A 23,444-nucleotide genomic window follows, 5' to 3' on the forward strand; every position below is an offset into this window, starting at 1 on the left:
AGCAAATTCTTCCACATGAAGGCCCTTCAGATACTTGAAGGCTACCATCACATTTCTTACCCTTTCTCCTCAGTCTTCTTTCCTCCAGAATAAATATGCGCAATTCCTTTGACATGTCTTCATGTGGAATATTTGTCATAAGAATATTACTGCTGATATCAAATCATCATTTTCATTAGCTTCAAATTCTAATTTGAAAACAATACATTCTCTCTGATAATAAATATCTTTAAACATAATAGAATCTCATGGCATCTCCTACTTTTCTCTTTCCTTGGTAGCTAGATGCCTGAGTAGCAGAATAGATTTTGGGAATAGAAGGAAGGTGCATCCAGAAGAGACAGCTGCTTACCAAGCAAAGTGACTGTCTTTGCTTACTCTCTCCTCTCTTCATCTACCATTCCTGTTGGCCCCTTGACATTGTGCAGAGACTTTGGCTGTAAGAACACCAAAAATGAGTAAGTGGCCACTGCTGTTTCTTCTGTTGTTCAAAACTAGGCTGGAAACCTAAAATTATTTTCAGGGCTTTTTCTCTCAGTTTGACATTACTATGCTAATGTTTGTTGTGACTACCAACACCGCATGCAAATGAAGTCTTCCTATGACTGATAATATGAATTTAGTATTATAGATTTTGGATCTTCTTAATTTGGAGATAAGAGCAAACACACTTCATAGTGTGGAGTCAGTTGTATACAGTAGATGGCACTCCTCATCTTTTTTTTGATGACATTGGTGGGGCCTACATCAGAAAAAGAAGATTTCTTTCTTTCAAGTAACAGATTTTCTCCAAATTTCATAAATGTTTTAATAGTGGTCCTTAATACCCTTCCCTTCCCTTCCCTTCCCTTCCCTTCCCTTCCCTTCCCTTCCCTTCCCTTCCCTTCCCTTCCCTTCCCTTCCCTTCCCTTCCCTTCCCTTCCCTTCCCTTTCCTTTTTCCTTCCCTTTCCTTTTTCCTTTCCTTTCCTTTTTCCTTTCCTTTCCTTTCCCCTTTCCTTTCCTTTCCCCTTTCCTTTCCTTTTTCCTTTCCTTTCCTTTCCTTTCCTTTCCTTTCCTTTCCTTTCCTTTCCTTTCCTTTCCTTTCCTTTCCTTTCCTTTCCTTTCCTTTCCTTTCCTTTCCTTTCCTTTCCTTTCCTTTCCTTTCCTTCCTTTCCTTTCCTTTCCTTTCCTTTCCTTTCCTTTCCTTTCCTTTCCTTTCCTTTCCTTTCCTTTCCTTTCCTTTCCTTTCCTTTCCTTTCCTTTCCTTTCCTTTCCTTTCCTTTCCTTTCCTTTCCTTCATCTTATTTAATATTTTGCCAATTACATATAAAAACAATTTTAACATTCCTTTCTTTTAGATGTTGAGTTTCAAATTCTCTCTCTCCTTCTCCTCCCTACATTGAGAAGGCAAGCAATTTTACATAGGTTATACAGGTGTAATTATGCAAAACACATTTCCATGTAACTCTGTGAAAGAAAACACAAACAAAATAACCCAAGAAAAATAAAGAAAGTAAAGAAAAAATATCTTTGATCTGCATTCAGGCTCTACCAGTTTTTTTCTGGAGATGGACATCACCTTCATCCTAAGTCCTACCAAATTTTCTTGGATCATTGTATTGCTGAGAAGAGTTAAGTTATTCAAAGCAAATCATCACATGATACAGCTGTTACTGTGTACAATGTTCTCCTGGTTCTTCTCATTTCACTTCGCATCAGTTCAGGTAAGTCTTTCCATGTTTTTCTGAGAGCATCCTGCTCATCATTTTTTAAAGCACCATAGTATTCCATCACAATAATATACAACAACTTGTTCAGTCATTCCCCAGTTGATGGATATCTCCTCAATTTCCAATTCTTTGCCATCACTAAAAAAGCTGCTAAAATATTTTTGTACATATAGCTCCTTTTCCTTTTGGCTTTTTATCTCTTTGGGATACAGACCTGATACTGGTATTGCTTGGTCAAAGGGTATGCATGGTGTTATAGCCCTTTGGGCATATTTCCAAATTCCTCTCCAGAATGGCTGAATCAGTATACAACTTCACCAATAATACATTAGTGTTTTAATTTTCCTGCATCCCCTCTAGCATTTGTCATTTTCCTTTTCTGTCATATTTGCCAATGTGACAGGTATAAGGTAGTAGCTCAGAGTTGTTTTAATTTGCATTTCTCTCATCAATAGTGATTTAGAGCACTTTTATGCGACTATAGATAGCTTTGATTACTTTGTCTGAAAACTGCCTGTTCATGTCCTTTGACCATTTATCAGTTGAGGAATGGCTCTTATTTCTCTAAATTTGACTCAGCTTTTATATGTTTAAGAAATGAAGTCTTTATCAGAGAAACTCACTATAAATTTTTTTTCACACTAATGATTACTAACTATGTATTTCCCTCCATCCTATTTTTCCTCTTTATCCTACTCTCTCTCTTTTTTCACCCTGTCCATTCTCAAAAGTGTTTTGCTTTTGACTTTTACCTCCCTTAAACTGCCCTCCCTTTTATCAGGTTCTTCCCTCCTTCTCTTATCCTCTTCTCTTCCTCCTTTCCTCTATGGTAAGATAGATTTCTACACCCAACTTAGTGTGTATATTATTCCCTCTTTGAACCAATTCCGGTAAGAGTAAGGTTCATGTGCCCCCCTCTCCAATTCCCCCATTTCTCTCTCCACTGTAAAATCTCTTTCAAGCCTCTTTGAGGCCAGATAGTTTATCCCATTATACAGCTTTCTTTCCCCTTCTCCCAGTGCATCCTTTTGTTCTCATCCTTTGATTTATTATTTTTTTAGATAATCATACCATCACATTCAACTCACACCTCTGCTTTTTGTCTATGTATACTCCTTCTAACTGCCCTAATAATGAGAAAATTTTTAAGGGGTTAAAAATATAATTTTCCCATGTAGGAATATAAACATTTTAACCATATTAAATTTCTTATGATTTCTCTTTCCTGTTTACCTTTTAATGCTTTTTTTGCATCTTATATTTGAAAGTAAAATTTTTGACTCAGCTCTGGCCTTTTCATCAGGAAAGTGTGAAAGTCCTCTATTTCATTGAATATTCATTTTCCCCCTGAAGAATTATGCTCAGTTTTGCTGGGTAGGTGATTCTTGGTTGTAATTCCACCTCTTTTGCCCTCCAGAACATCATATCCCAATCCCTCTGACCCTTTAATGTAGAAGCTGCTAAATCTTGTTATCCTGACTGTGGCTCCATGATACTTGAATTATTTCTTTCTGGATGCTTGCAATATTTTCTTCTTGACCTGGGAGCTCTGGAATTTGGCTATAATGTTCCTGGGAATTTTCATTTTGGGATCTTTTTCAGGAGATGATCAGTGGATTCTTTTGAATTCAATTTTACCCTCTGGTTCTAGAATATCAGGGCAGTTTCCTTGATTATTTCTTGAAAGATGATGTCTAGACCCTTTTTTTGACCATGATTTTTGGGAAGTCCAATAATTTTTAAATTATCTCTCCTGAACCTATTTTCCAGGTTGGTTGTTTTTCCAATGAGATATTTCACTTTGTCTTCTATTTTTTTCATTCTTTTGATTTTGTTTGTTTCCTGATGTCTCATAAAGTCATTAGCTTCCACTTGCCCAATTCTAACTTTTAAGGAATTATTTTCTTCAATGAACTTTTGTACCTCCTTTTCCATTTGGCCAATTCACTTCTCAAGGCATTCTTCTCTTCATTGGATTTTTGTGCCTCTTTTACCATTTGGCCTATTCCATTTTTTGAGGTGTTATTTTCTTCAACAATTTTTTTTGTGCCTCCTTTAACCAAGCTACTGACTCTTTTTTCATGATTTCCTTGCATAACTCTCATTTCTCTTCCCAATTTTCCTTCTACCTCTCTTACTTGACTTTTAGAAATCCTTTTGGAGATCTTCCATGTCCTGAGATAAGTCCAGGCTTTTCTTTGAGGCTTTGGATGCAGGGATTTTGACTTTGTTGTCTTCTTCTGAGTGAGTGTTTTGATCTTCCTTGTCACCATAGTAACTTTCTATGGGCAAAATTTTCCTGTTTGATCATTTTCCAGCATATTTCTTGACTTTTAACTCTATTCTAAAGTGGGACTCTGCTTCCCAAGTGGAAGGGACACTGTCCCAAGCTTCAGATTTTTTGGGCAGCTGTTTTCACAGGTAATTCTGGGGACTTGGAAGTTTTTGGCTCTTTCAAGATGGTATGATCTAGGGAGATATGTATTTAGTACTTTCTTGTACTGTACATTAGTTTTTGAGTGACCATAAGCACTCTTTTCAACCCTGGAACTGTGAACCAAGTCCCTGCTCCCCTGCGGTTGCAAGCTCTGCTGTGCTAGTGCTCCTTCTCAGATTGGGACTAAAATCTAGAACTATGACCCAGATCTGAGTACAGTCAATGCAACACAGTCCTGCCCCTGGTGCCAGGAAAGGGACCCTTGTAAAGCTCCTTCTAACCTGTTGTCCAGTCCCCTTACCATCTGTGGGCTGAGGGGTCTGGAAACTACCACTGCTGCCACTGATTCCATTGTCCTGTCTGCTCCTGATTTCCTGGGGCTCCTCTCTTACTCTGGTATGACAGACTTTTTCTGCAGACCTTCCAAGTTTGTCTTGGGCTGGAAAATTGTTTCATTCTGTCTTTTTTGTGGGTTATGCCACTCTAGAATTTGTTTAGAGTCATTATTTAAAGGTATTTGGAGGGGTTTGGGGGAGAGCTCTGATGAGCTTCCTTTACTCTGCCATTTTGGTTCTACCTCCCATGGAACACCCATTCTCTCCTTCCTTCCTTCCTTCCTTCCTTCCTTCCTTCCTTCCTTTTTTTTTTCCTTCCTTCTCCCATCCTTCCTTCCCTCCCTCCCTCCTTCCCTCCTTCACTCCTTCCTTTCTTCTTTTCTTCCTTCCTTCCTTCCTTCCCTCCTTTCTTCCTTCCTTCCCTCCTTCCCTCCCTCCATCTCCCTCTCTTCCTCTCTTCCTCTCTCTGTCTCTGTCTCTGTCTCTGTCTCTCTCTCTGTCTCTCTCTCTCTTTCTCTCTTTCTTTGTAAAAGAAATAGTTATTGTCCCTCTGAAAGACCCAGCTAAGACCTATGGCAGATGAGTTGTTTCAAAAACTGAAAGTCCCTACGTAATGATCAAGGAAGATGTCACTCAATATTCCAGTGTCTCCCAATGCAGAGTTATTTGTCCCAGAACATTTTCTCCTTCCATCTTTAAATATTTCAATGTGTGGAATTATGTTTACATGAGTGCTCTTGCTCTGACCCAGACCACCATGACCTTAACAACTTAGTAGATAGTCTGCAAGGGTAGCCGAAGATTGATCGGCCTGTAGCCAACTTGGTGATGAGTGTTTCTGAACTTAGTTGGACTAGTCTTTGGAAGTCACATACATAGTCTGTCCTTTGTATTGTTTATGTCATGCAACAAAACCGAGTTTAAAATATTTGGGGGCCAGATTATATAATACCATCCTTGGAGAAGTCAGATCCTAGTCAGTTAGGACTTCTTGTGATGATATAAAGAATATGAGAAAGCATCCCCAGAAAGGAAGGGCCCAAAAGGTAACCAGACCTAGGGCTTCATTAGAGCCAGTAAGCCAGTTTTAGACTGCAATCTTGTGTTTTCCTTAATTCTCAAGGTAACTCTAGTAATTTATCTTCTTTTTTTGTTGTTGTTTCCCAAGTTTAAATTATAAAAGCTATACTTGCCCTTCTTATGAAAATGCATTTTCACCAAAATAATACTCTAGTTTTTGAGGGGAATGAACAACTTTTTTCTCAAATTTTTTTTTATTGACTTTACTTTTCCGATCCTTGTCATTTTCTTTATACTTTAAAAGTGTGTCTTCTAGGGAACTGAAGAAGTCAAAGTGTATTTCTTGTGTTTTAGCTATCCTATAATGTTTTATCACCCTTTTGTTGTTGTTTTGAAGGGAAAACATAAAGGATATGTTAATTCGCTGGTTACAAATCTACTTAAAAGCTTTGGAACATTGGGAGAAATAGATTATATATTAGCTGATAAGGAAAGCATTTCTTAAATGATTTATTTAGAAACTTTGAACACTTTGTTTTAAAAAGCTGAGATAGAAGCTTGAGGCTTTAACTTGAGGCTCATGGGTGAAGATGAACCCATTTCTTTCATGTACCTCACAATGAGATGAATTCAGCCTACAAAATGATCCTAGCTCCCATTTTAAATGTACATGTCTGGTGCAACATCACTGCTTGGGGCACACAGAAATGTGGAGGAGGAATTCCTGGGCTACTTGTCCAACTTGTCTGATGGCTGTGGGTATGTTAGGTTGTTGAGAAAAAGCCCAATACCCACCAAAAAGGTGTAATTAGGTGATCTTATTCCTCGGGGAAAGAGACCAGATTTTCCCCTGCAGCAATCTGGAGATCAATTTATGCTCTAAAGCACAAGGGATTGCTAGCACATATGATTTTTTTTTCCACTCTAAGGTAGCCATATAATTAGCCATATTGGTAGCCACATGTTTTTTTTCTCTCTGTAGCTGCTTCTCTTATTTGTGTAAAATAATAGTTCTTTCTCAAATTCCTGAAAGATTAGATTATTCTTCTAGATAGCTTTATGCCTGCGGATCAGAGTCCACAAACAATCTCTGGTAGTAGAATAATAAAAAGCATGGATATTATTTATTTTTCTCTCTATGAGAAGGCTACATAGTTTGATTGATGGGATACGGAATTGTGTGTATGCCATACCATGCTATCTCAATATACACATATATATTTATATATGTATACATATATGTACATGGGCATAGGTATATGTGTATATACCTAAATATATACACACATACCCATGCATTTATAAACATGTATGTATAAAATACATACAAAATAATAAAATACATATAAAACATAAAAATAAGTACACATTCATGTGTATGTACATATATACACATACATACATATCTACACATACAAAATAAACATAAAAATACACATAAATACATAAAACATTTTAAAAACATATTGAGGCAATGTTGTGTTATGTATATAAACACATAGATGCACTCGAGCGTACGTGTAAACGCATGCAAAATTCCGTATCACAACAATCAGGTTATATAACCTTCACGTATAGAGAAAATTAAATAAAAACAACACACTAAAAATCCAGATCTGCAGGCATGTATACACACACACACACACACACACACACACACACACACACACATTTATATGTATTTTTCTTAAGGCAATGTGGTATTCTGCATTATATGCTATTGTAGCTTGTTGGACTTGAAGTCAGGAGAGACCTGAGTTTGAATTTTACTAGCTATGGGTAAGTTGCTTAATGTCTCTGGGCTTCAAGTTCCTTATTTAGAAAATGAAAGTCTCCTTCAGCTTTAACTCTATAGGAGGTTAATAATAGCACCTACCTCCCAGGAGCAAAGGCGATACTATTTGTAAAGTGCCTGGCACACAGTAGGCACTATATAAATTCTGGCTAGTATTATTATCAGTAGTCTGTGATGGTCTGCTACCATCCCTGAACACCACTTCTTTAAGGACCAAGTAACTATGGTGTTGTTTCACCATAGCCCTTCAATATGTGTTGTGTGCAATATAGTTCAAAGGTCACAATTCACTTCAACACACAACAGTGCAATGGTTCCTTGAATCGTCTTGGCTATCATGGTTTGAAATGAAAAAAAAAGTTGAAAAATTGTATCTTTGATTTTGAAAAAAAAACTGCCACGTAGCCCAAAAGTACAGGTGCTATTAGTATAAATATTTAAGCAATATAATTGAAAAGTAATTAACTGGTGCAAGGCTGCTGATGCAAGCAACTTTCACCTTACAATGTCTATCTAGCTTAGACACCCTCCCCCCATTTCACTGTGTTGCTAGTTCAGATAACATAGCCTTAGCTCAATTCAATTTTTCATAAATATTCCAGAGACACTCCACAAATGAAGCCAACATTCCAACCAACACTAGATTCACATGAACTACTGTGTTTAATACAGGATAATTTAGATAAGTGTATTTCATTTAGCTAGAGCCTCTGTCCCATCTTAGTTGGGAATCTCTTAGGTCCCCTTAGCTTATTCTCAACAGCTGGCAAACCAGCTGCCCTGATGGTGTTTTCCTTCCTGTACTAGGTGACATCATGATCATCTCTCTGGTCCCATTCGATTCTCCTCAGTTTTCCCAACCCTAATCAGAATCCGTATCTCACGCTGCACCCATTCCGTCTTGTGGAAAATGCAGTACTTGGAATTTCAGTCAGATTTGTCCTTGAAGTAGGAAGTCTTGTGGGAAATGTAGTCCTTCCTTCAGACTTTCGCCTATTCCAGAAAGAAATGAAATATAAAATATATATATATATATATGAATAGATAAATAATATATATAAAATATATAAAAATACATATATACTAAATTTACATAATAGTCTTCAAAATGAATGATTTAATCAATAGGTCAATGTTCATACAAATATACACACATACACATGTGTGTATGATGTATTTGTGTGTATGTGTACATGTATGTATGTATGTATATGGTGACTGCTTACTACTTGTTAAAATATGATGAAGCTGCCTATCTTGAAAGTTCTTTTTCGTATTTTTCTTCTGTGTGCTTTTTTTCTCCATTATATCCTGTTGGGATAAATCCTTTCTGTCTCAACTGTCTGCTATTGTTAGCTAAAATGTGTGGGTTTAAGCTTTGTCTTGAAGCTCATACTATCCTATTTTGGCAGTGAAGGCATGGTATTCTAGTGGCATATTGAAAATCTTTTCTTCTCTCTCTCCCCTTTAAGATAATGTTTTACCAATAAGAGGTAGAGGAGAGGTGGGGAGAGTAGAGGAAAAGGAATTATGTGAGTAAATTGCTCCCAACAATTCTTGTTGCTAAAATGAACCAAGGGGGAACTTTTAGTATGTTAGCATAGCTGAGCACAGCAGAAAGATTGTGGGGTTGGAGTTAAGAGCCTCGGATTCCAGTCCTGGCTCTGCTGTTAACTTGGATGAGTCATTCCCCTCCCAGGAGGTCTTTCTTATCTATAAAATGTGGGGATTGGGCAAAATGATCTTCTAGGTTCTTTCTACCTACCTCTAACATTTCTATACCCATCCTTATTCAGTAATAAACATACTCCCTCAGTAGCGTTGTGTCCTAAGCTGGGGTCTTGACTTCCCCTTATTTGCTAAGGCCCAATCCTAATGATGCTTCCCTCCATTTATTTCCAGCTTCAGACTTGGTTAAAGGTGGTAGGAACTGTCTATTTATTTAATCTTTGAGTGCCTGCCACTGAGCATGTAACAGACACTTGCTAAACACTTACTGTATTGAACTGATAAGGAAAACAAAAGAGAGAAGAGGGAGAAAAGAGGAAAGAAGGGAGATGGGAAGAAGGGTAAGGCTCAGGGATATATTCGTGTGGACCGAATCCCCACTGAGAAGGCAGAAAGAAGGCAGCCCTAAGAAAAAGGACACCCTGGCTCTCTCCTCCAGACCTCGCTGCCCTCTTATTGGTACCCATAGCAGAAATAGGAGCATATCTCAAAGCTAAAGGAACAATTCTCACTCTCGAACCACAGACTGAGGAACACAGCTCGGAAGGTCAAGCTTCTCCACCATGTACGTGATAAGGTACTTAAATGCCATCGTGATAAACACAAAATAAATAATGATAGCATGAGTCGGGGAGCCCCCAAATGTCAGCCTGGCACTGCAGAGATATTTTAGATGATCTGGGGGAAAAGTCCACACCTTTTATTTGTAAGATATGTTCTTTTTAAGTCCCAGACTGCTAGGAAACATTTCTAGCCTCCTTGCAAAGTGTCACACTATCTCACTCCAGCAGTCGCAGTCCCAACATCAGCCCAGATAAACACTCAGCTCGTATTTCATCCATCTCTTTGTACATCTGTGCTTAAGGTAATATCTCCCCATTGACACTGTCACTGTAACAGAGCACAGTGACAGTCCTGGGAGAGGCAAGGCTAAGAGACTCTCTGGCTCCACGCTATCCTTCTTCTAATGGCACCGAGACCTATTACCTCTCTCAGCACCCTTTAGAAGAATTACTGACTCAAAGCAAGCCTTTCCCTCCTCTCATCAGGCACTCAGACCTGAAAGCCCAGGTAATTTATGCCCATTTGGAACGTCCTGCCCATCCTTTCTTTTGGCTCCAGGGTCAGGCTCTTATCTAGAGAAAGGCACTGCAGCAAGAGCTGAGCCTACTGGGCTCCATTATTGAATTTGTGCTATTATTTCTGCATTTAGAATCTGTGCCTGGAAACTTGGATGTTGCCTAGGGCTGAGGAGAGGGGGTGAGTGATCAAATGTGGGGGACTTTTCTGATCCCTGAGAGTGATCATATGACCCATCTGGCTATATACCAAAAATGCAAAAAAACCCAGTTGCCGCAATCTCTGATACACTGAATACTCACCCATGCCCAGGTCATGGAGATGGTAAGTGACCTGGGACCCAGGTAAAGGGGAGATGTGTGAAAGAGTGCACCATTTCAACATGTCAATTCAACAAGTATTTTAAAGCATAAATAAGTCCTGTTGTGCTCAGTTCTGGGGAAATGACGCACATACTACATACTGTCTTCCCTCCCAGAGCTTACAGTCTATTGAAAGAATATGACAGGACACAAACTGACGCAATGCAAGGCACATTGCAAAGGGGGAGAGATCCACCGAGAGATCCAGAGAAAGGGCACAAGGAACATCTAAGAAATAGGAAAACTGTCTCTCTGTGTCAGAAAAGTGTATTCAGGACTCAGTTCTTACTGCTTCCGTTCCTCAGGCAGGGACATCTCTGAGTGCTTGGCAGAAACTGTCTGGAGTATAGTGGTATACTGATAATCAAACTGATCATTGTAGCTGGTCTAGGGACTGCGTGATTCTTAGAGAAAATGAAAGAAGGATAGTCTGACTGGTGGGTGGACTCAATCCACCTGGATGCTCAAACCATGCCCAGGGGTGTACGACTCGGGACCTCAAAACCAGGTGGGGACTCAAAGCTACATCACATGAGATTCATCTGGAGGAGATGGACCTATTTAGGCTAAAATAGAAAATATTCAAGGGGATCCTGATGGTTGTCTTCAAATGTTTAAGGGAATCTCATTTGAAAGGGGGTGGGATTAGGAGGGAAATAAACATTTATATAGTGCTCATCATGTACCAGGCACCATGCTAAGTGCTTTTTGCAAATATTATTTTATTTGATCCTTACAACAATGCTGAGAGGGAGTGCTGTTATTATCCCCATTTTACAGGTTAGAAAACTGAAGCAAATTGAGGTTTATAATAAATATAGTTAATAATAGACATTAATGATAATAATTAATAATATGTACTAGGGTCACACAGCTAGTAACTGTCTAAGTCTGGATTTGAATTTACGTCTTCCTGACCCTCTATCGACCTTGCCATCACCTGTTTCTCAAGAGGTGATAGAGGGAAGAAAAGGGAGCACATTTGTTCTGCTTGGCCCTGGGAAGTAAGACCAGGGTGAATGAGTGGAAATCACAGGGAGGCGGATTTTAACTCCAATATAAGGAAGAATTTCCTAATGAGTTGAGCTGGCCAGCTTTGAAAGACATTAGGTTCCCTTTCATAAGAGAAGATCTTCAAGATCACTTGTCAGGGATGTTGTAGATATGATTTGTGTTTGGACAGGGCTTAGACTATATGACCCTTGGGGTCCCTCCCAACTCTGCCATTCTTTGATTCCATGACCCCTGTTGAGCTGTGAATGTTCCTTCATGAATACTCTGAGGATAGCATGTGTACAGTGATGCAGCTGTACGTATATCCCCCCAGTAGAACATAAGTTCTTCAGGGGGCAGGGCCTGCCTAGTTTTTGTCTTTGTATACTTAGTGCCTAGCGCACAATCTTATCTGTAGTAGGTGGTTCATAAATGTTTGTTGGCATGAATTGCTAACTGTCTGCTTGGTAACATGAAAATAGCAACACTCCTATGATTCTTTTTCCCACAACCCAATGGTAGGGGAACAAAAGAATCAATGAAACTAATGTCAAGCTGATTAAACGCAAGCAGACAGAAATAATCCTTCACCCAGAATGCAACCTATTTTTAGAAATTTCTGATTCAGAGAGGCACAGTCTTCTAAAGTGTCATGATGAGGTACAGTTACATGGACAGCCCAGTGGTACAGCAGATGGAGTACCAGGCAGACTCATCTTACTGAGTTCAAATGCAACCTCAGACACTTACTAGTTGTGTGACCCTGGGCAAGTCGTTTAATCCTGTTTGCCTCAGTTTCCTCATCTGTAAAATGAGCTGAAGAAGGAAATGGCAATCCACTCCAGTATCTTTGCCAAGAGAACTTCAAATGGGGTCACAAAGAGTCAGACATGATTGAAAAATGAACAATAACAACAGTTAAATGAACTAGGGTAAAACTTATGAAACCCCTAAACTTAATGACAAAAAAGTGTTTCTTCAAGCTTCTGGAAAGAATTTTCTCCCCTACTTTGTGCAGAATGTTAATAGTTGGACAGAGTTTTCTCTTGAAGTTTCAGGTATGGGTAGATAAATGGAAAAGTGCCTTGAATGATTTGGCAGTCCCAATTTAATGAGACTGGTTCCTGTTTAAAAGTCAGAACCTGTATAGACAGCCAGTTTCATTTAGCTTACTGTCATTCATGCTGTCAGAATTATTCTCCCTTTTAAAAAAAATTTAATTGGATGAGCTTGCTGAAGAATCATAACTAGTTGTGGAAATATCCAAAGTTATTGGCCCAGATAAATCAGCATCATAGAACCTCAAGAGAAATATCAGGATATGGGTTAAATTTTGTTCACGGAATAGACTATGGTGTCTCTATGTAACCTGGAAAAACAGAAAAAAAGCCCAAACTATAAAAAAAAACCCACAAAGAAATCCAAAACCCCATGCAAGAAAATAATTTAATTTAGGATCACAGGATCATTGAATGGTAAAAGTGAAAAGGAACTTAGAGATCATATAATCTAAATCCCTCATATCACAGATAAGAAAATCAAAGCCCATACATGGAAAATAATTTTCCCTAGGTCACGAGTCAGTGGCAGAGTTAGGAATAATTTTCAACATCATCACCATTTACTTTTATATGTTTCAGCTATGCCATAGGTGAAAATTATGTAGCACTTCAAGTTTTGATGAGCATCTTATATATTCTCTATTTTCACAGCAACACTATGAGGTGAGTACGTTCAGTATCATTATGCCCACTTTACAGTTGAGAAAACTGAGGCTCAAAGAGGTTAAGTGACTTGTCCAGGGTCATATAGTCAGTCGGTAATTATTAAGTGCATACTATGTGCCAGACACTATACTAAGAACAGGCAATACAAAAAGCATAAAAAGACAACCCCCACCCTCAAGGAGCTCACAATCTAATGGAGGAGAAAACAAACAAATATGTATAAACAAACTATAAACAGGATAAATAGGAATTAATTAATAGATAGAAGAAACTAGAATTAAGAGGTTGGGAAAGGCTTCCTGTAAAGGACAGGGTTTTAGTTGGGACTTTAAGGAAATCAGGAAAGCCAGGAGCAGAGATGAGGAGGGAGAGCATTCCAGGCACGGGAGACAGACAGAGAAAATACCCAGAGTTAAGAGATGGAGTGTCTTGTCCATGGAACAATAAGGAGGCCGGCGTCACTGGATCAAAGATTACATTGCAGGGAGTGAGGTGTAAGAAGACTGGAAAGCAGGAGGTTATGAAGGGCTTCGAATGCCAAACAGAGGATTTTGTATTTGATCCTGGAGGCAACAGGGAGCCACTGGGATTTGTTGAGTAGGGAGGTGCCATGGTCATAACTGTGCTTTTGGAAAATCACTTTGGTGGCTGAGCGGAGGATGGATTGGAGTAGGGAGACACCTGAGGCAGGTAGACCCACCAGCAGCCTATTACAGTAGTCTAAGCATGAGATGGTGAGGAGGTCCTCTATTGGATGGTGGCAATGTCAGAGGAGGGAAGGGGCTGGGGTGGGGTGGGGTGGGGGATACATATATAAGAAATATGGCACAGTTAAAATTGACAGGCCTTGGCAACAGATTAGCTATGGGAGGTGAGATGAGAGGTAGTGAGTATTTGAGAATGACACCTAGGTTGGGAGCATGAGGGACTAGATCATTGGGGTGGGAGGATGATGTTGTCTTCGATAGAAATAGAGAATTTCTCAATAGGGTTGAGAAAGACAATTGCCTTCTTCACTTTTGCCCTGGAAGGCATGAGCTGATTTCTAATTAAGGAAGCTGATTTCCATGGTGAATTTAAGATGTTTGCTGGAAAAGCAATTTGAGATATCTGAAAGGCAGTTGGAGATAAGAGATTGGAGGTCAGTGGAGAGGTCGGGGTAAGATAGGTAGATATGAGAATCATCAGCGTGGAGATGTTAATTAAATCCATGGGAGCTTATGAGATCACTAAGTGAAGCAGTATGGAGACAGAAGAGAAGAGGTTCCAGGGCAGGACCCAGTGTGATATATCTATGATTAGAGGGTACAATTCTACATAGCTAGTAAATATCAGAGGTAGAATTCAAACTCAGATCTCTCCTGACTCTGAGTCTGATCTCACTACGCCATGCTGCCATCTTTCATAGAGGCATTACCTAATGTCCCAGAGTCTTTCTTTTGTTCTCTCAGCATTTAAAAGTACCAGTGTAATATTCAAGCTACCTATGCTTTCATGGGCTCTAAGAATCATGCAGCCCCTAGACCATCTACGACATCAATTTTTTCTGCTGGTTTTCTTAATGTAGGATCTTTGTCTGGTGATCACCATAGATTTTTTAAAAAATGTAAACAATGTGGGAATTTGTTTTGCTTGACTATGAATAGTTGTTGCAAGGGCTTTGTTTGTATATTCCCTTTTTTCCCATGGGGGAGGGGATAGGTTGTTGTTTGGTCATTTTAGTCATGTCCAACTTTTCACAATCCTATTTAGCAGCCAAGGCTATTTCCTATATAACTGGCTCTCCGAAAAAAAAATGTGCCCATGACATAATTTAAAGTTTAATTTGCATTTTTAATATTTCCTTCATCTCTTCACATGTCTAGACAATTAACAAAGCTACAAATCAAGCCTCAATTGGTAACATTTGCCAATTTCCAAAGTACAAAGGCACTTGCTGAAAACTTAACGACCAGATCTCATAAGCCAGTAGAAGCTGGCTCTGTGGGCTTTTTTTTTTTTTGGTATGGAGTAGTATGGAGACAGTATGGTATGGAGTATGTATACAGAAGGTTTTCTTGGCAAAGAGAATTGAGTAGTTTGCCACTTCCTTCTCTAGATCCTTTTACAGATGAGGAAACTGAAGCCAACATGGTTAAGTGACTTGCCCAGGGTCACACAGCTAGTAAATGTCTGAGGCCAGATTTGCACTCAGGAAGATGAACCTTCCTGACTCTACGCTTGGCACTCTATCCACTGTGCCACTTAGCCACTGGAAGATAGGCAGGTTGGGGCTAGTAAAAAGGTAGTGGGGAGAGAGAGAGAGAGAGAGAGAGAGAGAGAGAGAGAGAGAGAGAGAGAGAGATGGAGAGAGACAGAGAGAGAGACAGACACAGAGAGAGAGAGAGGAGGAGGAGGAGGAGGAGGAGGAAGGAGGAGGAGGAGAAGAAGAAGAAGAAGAAGAAGAAGAAGAAGAAGAAGAAGAAGAAGAAGAAGAAGAAGAAAAGAGGCTCAATTGAGACATCTTTTTAAAAATACACAGAAGAAAATGGAAAGCAGCTAAGAAGAAAAATCACAGACAATCAGGACAGCTTTGAAAGCTATGGGTTGGATTTATTATACAATTAAAAACAAAAGCAAGCTGTACATAATAGCTATCAGAAGGTTAATATACAATTCTCTTTTTCTCTTCTACTGTGTACATGGAAATTATGAAAATGCTGTTTTATTTATTGTTTGTTAAGTTCAGAATAAAAATAAATATATTTAAAAAAAATCTCTTGTTTATGTTTCCACCCAGTTTTTACCTCTGTATGCATCAGAACCTGGCTGATGTCTAGTACCCTAGTATACTCCTCCCCCCACCTCCACCCACCACAAAAAAACCCAAAACACAGAGCCAGCTTCTACTGGCTTGTGATATGTGGTTGTTAAATTTTCATTGAGTTCCTTTATACTTTGGAAATTGGCAAATGTTACCAATTGAGGCTTGATTTGTAGCTTTGTTAATTGTCTAGACTTGTGAAGTGATGAAGGAAATATTAAAAGTGCAAATTAGACTTTAAAGTATGTGATGGGCACATTTTTTTTCAGAGAGTCAGTTATATAGGAAATAGCCTTGGTTGCCATGCAAGCTTTCAGACAAGAAAACACTGAAAGTGGACAGGTTTCATTTAACCTGACAGAAAATTCAATTCCCTCATACAAGCTCATTAACAGTCATGACAATTCTACTTCTCTTGACCGTAGGTCTCTGTCTTCCCCAGGGACCTAAACTGTGTTCTAGATGTATAGTACCTGCTCAGAATCTACCTCCTCACCTTTACCTTGAGAACCCTGTGTTCCCCCCTCCCTTTCCCTCCCTCCCTTAACCCTTCAGGCACTCAAAAAATCAATAGCCTTTGGTGAGAGTCTATACTCATTGTAGTGTATAAGCTCTCCAATAATGAGGCAGCCATGGTCACTACTCACTCCAAACAACCAACTCTGCAAACCCTGAGTTCATACCTGCCTTGGGGTTTATGCTTATTATGACTTAGCTCATCAATGAACCTTAAGCCTCATGACTGCCTCAGTCCTGATAAAGATGCTGCCTCTGACTAATGCCCTATTAGTGCAAATAGCCTAGATCCAAAATGAAAATCAGTGATCCCAGACAAGTCCCAACTACTATAACTCAATTAGTCCAAATTTCTCTTCTAACACAGTAGGTTGGATTCATACCATGAGGATTCCCCATGATTAACAACCTCTGTCAATGGTTTGCCTCACCCCAATAACTCTGGGAACTTCTAAAGATTGCTTCATTTCCTTGCCGGCTAACAAACCAAAGCTGCTATTAAATTCAGAAACGTAAAACACTTATTCCAGATAGCTACGGATAGTAAAGCCACAGGAACAAACCATAGCTCACATTCTCAGGAAGTACAGTCTCAGCTCCCTGAATAGTTTGTGTCTGCAACCCCTCCAAGGACACCAATGGGGAAGGCTTGGCTAAGTTTCTCTTAAGCAGGAGTGGAATGGTGGTGGCGATGGAAACTTTAGCCAAGCAGAATCTGTATCCCTAACAGCCTCTATTACTTTGCCACAACGTGGTAGGATGTCTCTCTCCCTGCTCTGTTTGCTTTAGGGACAGTCAAGTGCCCAGAACAGCCAAACCCCTTACTTGCCACCATTTCTACATTTCTGGTATATGCCATTGCTCCTTCTTTCCTGCTCATGGTATTCACTTCATTCTAAATCCAGTCCACCATTTATTAAGTATTTACCATGTGAAATACACTATGCTAAGAGCTAGGGATACAAACACAAGTGAGGAAGACAGTTACTACCCTCATAATACATCCCAATAGGGAAAGATAACATAGGTAGGGGAGAGGTGTCCAGGGGGTAGTGGTTTGGACCCAAAAGTCATAGGGATGGTTACTGGAGTTGATGGGCAAATGATTAATTCATTCTTTCTAGAAATAGTAGCATTGACTTGATTATGCTGTTCTTAGAGCTAGAATTGAAGAGGAGTGGAGAGAGTATTGCAGCGGAATAACATGGAGATGATTAAGAAGTGGTATGGTGGGCCTGATATTTTGCTTTGCAAAAAAGATTCTTACATTGTTTTTTTATTTGTATATGTTCTAGGTCCCCAAATAGACCATAAGCTAGCATGCTGCCCTTAGTCAAATATCTTGCTGTCTGGTTCCCTATATCTTGTGTTCCATGAACTCCTTTTGACAAAAACAACAGTGATCTGGGCCATTCAATAAACTACTCACAATATTCTTTTAGATTTATTCAGCAAGTGCTTACAATAATGACCATAATAATTTTTGCCTAAAAAAGCACCAAATTAAAATTTACATTATATAATTAAAATGTAAAATTTTATTTTGCCTCTCATTATGAAAAATCTAAATAGAAAATCATAAAACTTTATAAAATGATTACAAAATTTACGTGGGGCATTCTGTAAGAATTTTAAAAAGTAATCCAGCAAGACCTCACATAATTATTGTTATTTGCAGTACTTCATGTTACATTTCTTTATTTTATAATTTTTATTGAAAATAAATAACATTTTAATGAAATAAGTGACAACTGAGAAGATGATTAACAAAATATAATAATCATAGATAAATTTATTTCAAAGTTGGACTTTTTTTATTTGAACGAAGTTTTGCGATGTTTGGCTCCAAATCAAGACAGTCTTAAATCTGGTTCCACAGCCATTTTATTTCTCTATTTTGATTTAAATAAGAATAAAGTGAAAATGCTTGCTCACAGAGTACGTGATGGAAAATAGTGAGAAAACTTTTTAAGCTATCCTTCTAAGAGATGGAAATTCATTTTTTTTAGCCTCACCAATTGATGAAAATGAATAGCTAGTTACAATATAAAGCATTAATTTTTCTACTGGCTGACAAGCACTGTATTAAATAACACATGTATTTAAAAGTCCCATTGCATATATTGCTGCATTTTTAATAATGTTTAACAATTATATTTAACAATATAAACTAACCTTTGTAAGGAAAGAGGCTCTTCAGATGTAATTTTCGTCTCTTCTGCCAGTGGCATACCAGTTACACTGGACTGAATTCCTTTCAGCAACTAAAAAAAAAAGGTGTTGTGAATCCCCAGGGTCACACCTGAGGTGTGAGAAGGGAGCAGAGTTGCTTACTAGTTCATTAGAAAATCTATCAGATGGAAGAATAGTAACATAAGTGGAAGATAAGTTTATCTCATAAAACAACCTTAATATTGCAATGAATGGCAGTATAAGGTTTATTTCAGCAGAACATTTGGGATAGTTCATGATGGTAATTCACGTGCCCAATGGTTATAGTTTTCAGTATTTAGGTAAGAAGCAAAACATTTGTAACACCTTGGTCGTGTGATTACACAGCTGATGAGGAAGAGTATAGTGTAACCAAGGGAATGAGGAAGCTGTTCTGGTGTGGGGTACAGAACACTAATGAGGGTATGCAAATGTATCTAATTTTCCACTAGGAATAAGTTTGTCCTCAAGAATATAAAGAATCCTCAAGGAAGGTTGGAAGCAATTTGATGACAGATTGAAAAACTTCCAGAACATTTCAAGCTTTTATGGTCAGAGTTTGAGGTGGTTGGTGGTTGCTGTCTTTCATGGTAGAATAAGACCAAAATGACATCACCATGTTGGAGTCAAGATACAGTGAATCCAACTATGGCTGATCAGACCAATCCTAGCTCAGAAGGCTCTACCACAGGTCGAGCACAAATGGTCCCTATGAACATTTGCAGTGAAAATGTCTCAATTTCCACATTTCACATTTCTTTTGAGCTAATACAATTCTGCTTTGCTCATAGAGCATAACGCCTTGCAGGCATGGCATGCTGGGCAGTCCTGTGCCAGTGTCTTCTGTGTCTCACAATCAATTGCAAAGTTCTTCAGAGAGACCTTGAAAGTGTCCATGTATTGCTGTTTCTGACGTCCACTTGCTTTGTATGAGTTTCTCGTAAAATAGTCTTTAGGCAAACATGTCTGGCATTTGAACAAAGTGGCCAGCCCATTGGAACTGCACTCTCTGTAGCAGAGTGTGAATGCTTGGCAGTTCAGCTTGAGAAGGACCTCAGTGTCTGGTACCTTATCTTTCTGGGTAATCTTCAGAACCTTACTGAGACAATTCAAACGGACGTGATTCTATTTCCTGGCATGGCTCTGGCATGCTGTCCAGGTTTCATAGGCATAAAACAATGAGGTTAGCACAATGGCAGTTTGATAGGCAGACTAATACATCTTCTCTCCCACACTTTCCTTTGGAGCCTCCCAAACACTGAGTAGCTCTGGCAATGCATGCATTACCCTCATTAGCTATGTGTACATCCCTGGAAAGTATGTTGCCAAGATGAGTGAATTTATCCATAACATCCAAAATTCTTCCATTTGCTGTAACTGATGGTTCCACGTATAGATGGTACAGAGTTTGAGGTAATCGTGGCATGTACACCAAAATTGTTGTGTGCATGGTCACAATGGCTTCAAATCACTGCAGAAACAAACCTTTAATATTTCAAACATGCATGTGCTTGTTGTCACAGAAAAAAATATATCTGTAACATGATTGGGCAATTATTTACTGCTTAAGGCACAATTGAGGGTGTGTGTGTGTGTGTGTGTACTTCTTGGATCAGTCTTCCCTAACTGGGGGGTGGCTAGGTGGTGCAGTGAGTAGAGCACCGGCCCTGGAGTCAGGCGGACCTGAGTTCAAACCCAGCCTCAGATACTTGACACATGTACTAGCTGTGCGACCTTGGGTAAGTCACTTCACCCCAATTGTCTTGCCTTTCCCCCCTCCAAAAGATTTTTTTCCCTAACTGAGAACCCTTATGCTTAATAAATATTGAGGCCCCTGCTAGTTGCTTGATAAGTAGTGTTGAATAACCTACTAACCCAAATGAGTAGAACTAGGATTAAAAGGAGTCTTTAAAAATAATTATTGATGTAGCTTTAGTGGAAATCATATTAGCGTATGTTATGATGGCATATATTCATTTGTTTTCCAAGCTAAAAAATGTGTGGAATAATAAAGTTGGAGTTCCCTTAGATTAATGGAGGAGGAAAAAAACTATATTCAATGCCCCAAATAACTAGTAAAAGTAATTGGAAAAGAAAATCCAAACCATGTTTACATCTTTTCCTTTTTCCTTAGAAGAATTCACTATAGACAAAAGTATCTAGGCTTAGTAGAAAGAACACTGAAAGGTTTCCTCCAGACGTAGGTGGAAGTCTTAGTTTGAGATGCACATAGATATTTTTTCATTTGAAACAAAAATCAGTTGAAGTGGGGAGAGTGTCAACTTCTGGAGCAGTTGTACCAGGAGAGGAGATAGTTGAGACAGTGATAGAAGCCTGGGAATGGCAGCCCTGCTGCACAGTGACAAGGGCATGGGAATGCTGGGGGAGGTGACTTAGCCACTTGGTGGTGAGAGCTGGTCAAAGACTTGAGTGGTTAGTCGTTTCCCTCTTCCCTATCCCACCTCCTCTTTTCCCTCATCTCTTCTTTTTCTCTCAATCCCTATTCTGTTCAGAGAGGGCTGGGAAGCCACACCTACTTAGCTTGGTCCAAAAAGGAAGTAGGGAGAAGACAATTGGTTTACCTATTACAATAGTACTGCCTCTATCCTCAAGAAGAAATTTCCCCCTTAAAGGGCTCTAAAAACATAATAAGGTTAGGAGGGACAAGTGGGACAGCTTTATAACTAACCTGGAGAAAGTATTATATACTTTAAAAGAAATTCACCAAGGGCAAGCAAAGGTTCAGAGGCCAGAAGATCAGCATAGTTAGGCGCTAACAAGCAAATAGAGCAGGATCAAAACCGATGAGAAACTACTCAAGCAGGGAAGGACAGAAAGACAACAGTGGTAAAGGCTGACGTTTTATAGCACTTGGAAGTTTGCAAAGTTTTAACATTTAAGTTTAACATTTTGTCTCATTTAAGCCTTGCAACAACCCCATAAGGTAGGTACTACAGGAATTGAATTGTTGTGGTATTCATTTTATATTTTTAAATTATGTTTTTGTTCCAAACTTAAAAACCGTATAAAATGGACATTTCCATGTATATAGCAGACGAACAAAAAGATTGTACATAAAAAATGTGAATCTCTGTTAAGCACAGCTTGGTTTTCTTCTAAAATATATAATACATTCAGCATGTGACTTTTATAAAAATAACAGCCCCACAAACTGAATGGAATTGAGATTCATGGTTTCATGTACAATCCTTTTTCCCCCTGTTTTTCTTTGCATATAGAAACATATGTATTTGCTGGCATTTGCCAGATTCAGAATAACCAAAAATTATATATATGCATATATATTTATGTACATACATATATGTATATGTGTATGTATGTGTATATATGTGTCTATATGTCTATATACACACACATATATGAAGGGCTGGTGGGATGAGGGAGCCACTTCTAGAATTACATACATAAGAGATTATATAAGTGACCACTGAGCCATAAGCAGGAGACAAAAGAGGAACATAGAATGGCCTACATGATCAAACTGAGATACATAGCCCTGCTTAGCCAAAGGGAGGGAGATATTGGTCTCTATGTTAAGGATCATAATTAGTCATACCTGTATTTTAGTTTATTATCTTTACAATATATTTGCACAACACCTTATTGCCTGGAGGTACTTTCGTGTCCATTCTCTCACTTGAACCTTGCAACAATCTTGTGGGGTGAGCACAGTGGGTGTTATTATAACCAGGTTTTAACAGATGAGGAAACAGAACCTCTACTAATATGTGGTATTGAATAATATTATTTAGTATATTTTGATATCATGACCTCTGTTTTGCCCTCCCCATTTTTTTCTGTGGTCTTGATATGCCTCTTTATGTCACATATACATGCTTTTTTACCCCAGTAATAAAAATTTTGCCACCAAAACATGTTGTATCCTTATTGCTGACAGAGGCATTATCATAATTCTCTGACTCTAAGAAAACTCATATAGGAACTGGAATTCATAAGACAGTTAATTATGGAGTAATTCTTTACAGTTTACATGTGGATTTATTGTATGTTTCCTTTAAAATTCAAATTTTCTTAACCTTTTGTGAGTCAAAGACTCCTTTGGCAGTCTGGTGATGCCTATGGACTCCTCCAATTAGTGTTTTTAAACACATAAAATGAAATGCATAGAATCACATAGGAAGTCAATTATATTGTATTATAATTATTTTTTTAGAAAGTCACAGGCCCCAGGTTAAGTACTCCTGCTTTAACCTGAGAACTTCTTTAATGCCCTTAGGATTCATCTTATGGATGATGCAATTTGCACAAGACTTTTTGGGAAAAACACAACAAAACCACATTGTTACATAAAGAACCACATAGCTGCATCATACTAGAGATGATGATTACCAAAAAGGTGAAGAAGAAGAAAGTCAGCACCATTCCCCCCAAAATTTAGGAATGAATGAAAAGCTTTTATTAATCATTTACTACGTGTCAAGCACTGTGCTAAAGAGCTTGATGTAAAAGGAAGATAGTCCTAGAGGAAAAATTCTATAATGGCAGAGAGTGGGTGCATAGGAAAGTGGTGGTTAAGGAAGGGTATTTTGGTGTGGGAAGTCACTGGGATGGTGAGTAGAGCCTGGAGAGATAATGAACACAGGGGAGACAATTGACACACCCTTTTTGGATGCCATGGTAACATTGAATTGATTATAGTTGTCTGTGCAAAAAGGACAGGGCGGGAAGGCAGCAGGGTGGACGGC

Source organism: Trichosurus vulpecula, chromosome 2 (genome assembly GCF_011100635.1).
Source record: "Trichosurus vulpecula isolate mTriVul1 chromosome 2, mTriVul1.pri, whole genome shotgun sequence".
Taxonomy (NCBI): domain Eukaryota; kingdom Metazoa; phylum Chordata; class Mammalia; order Diprotodontia; family Phalangeridae; genus Trichosurus; species Trichosurus vulpecula.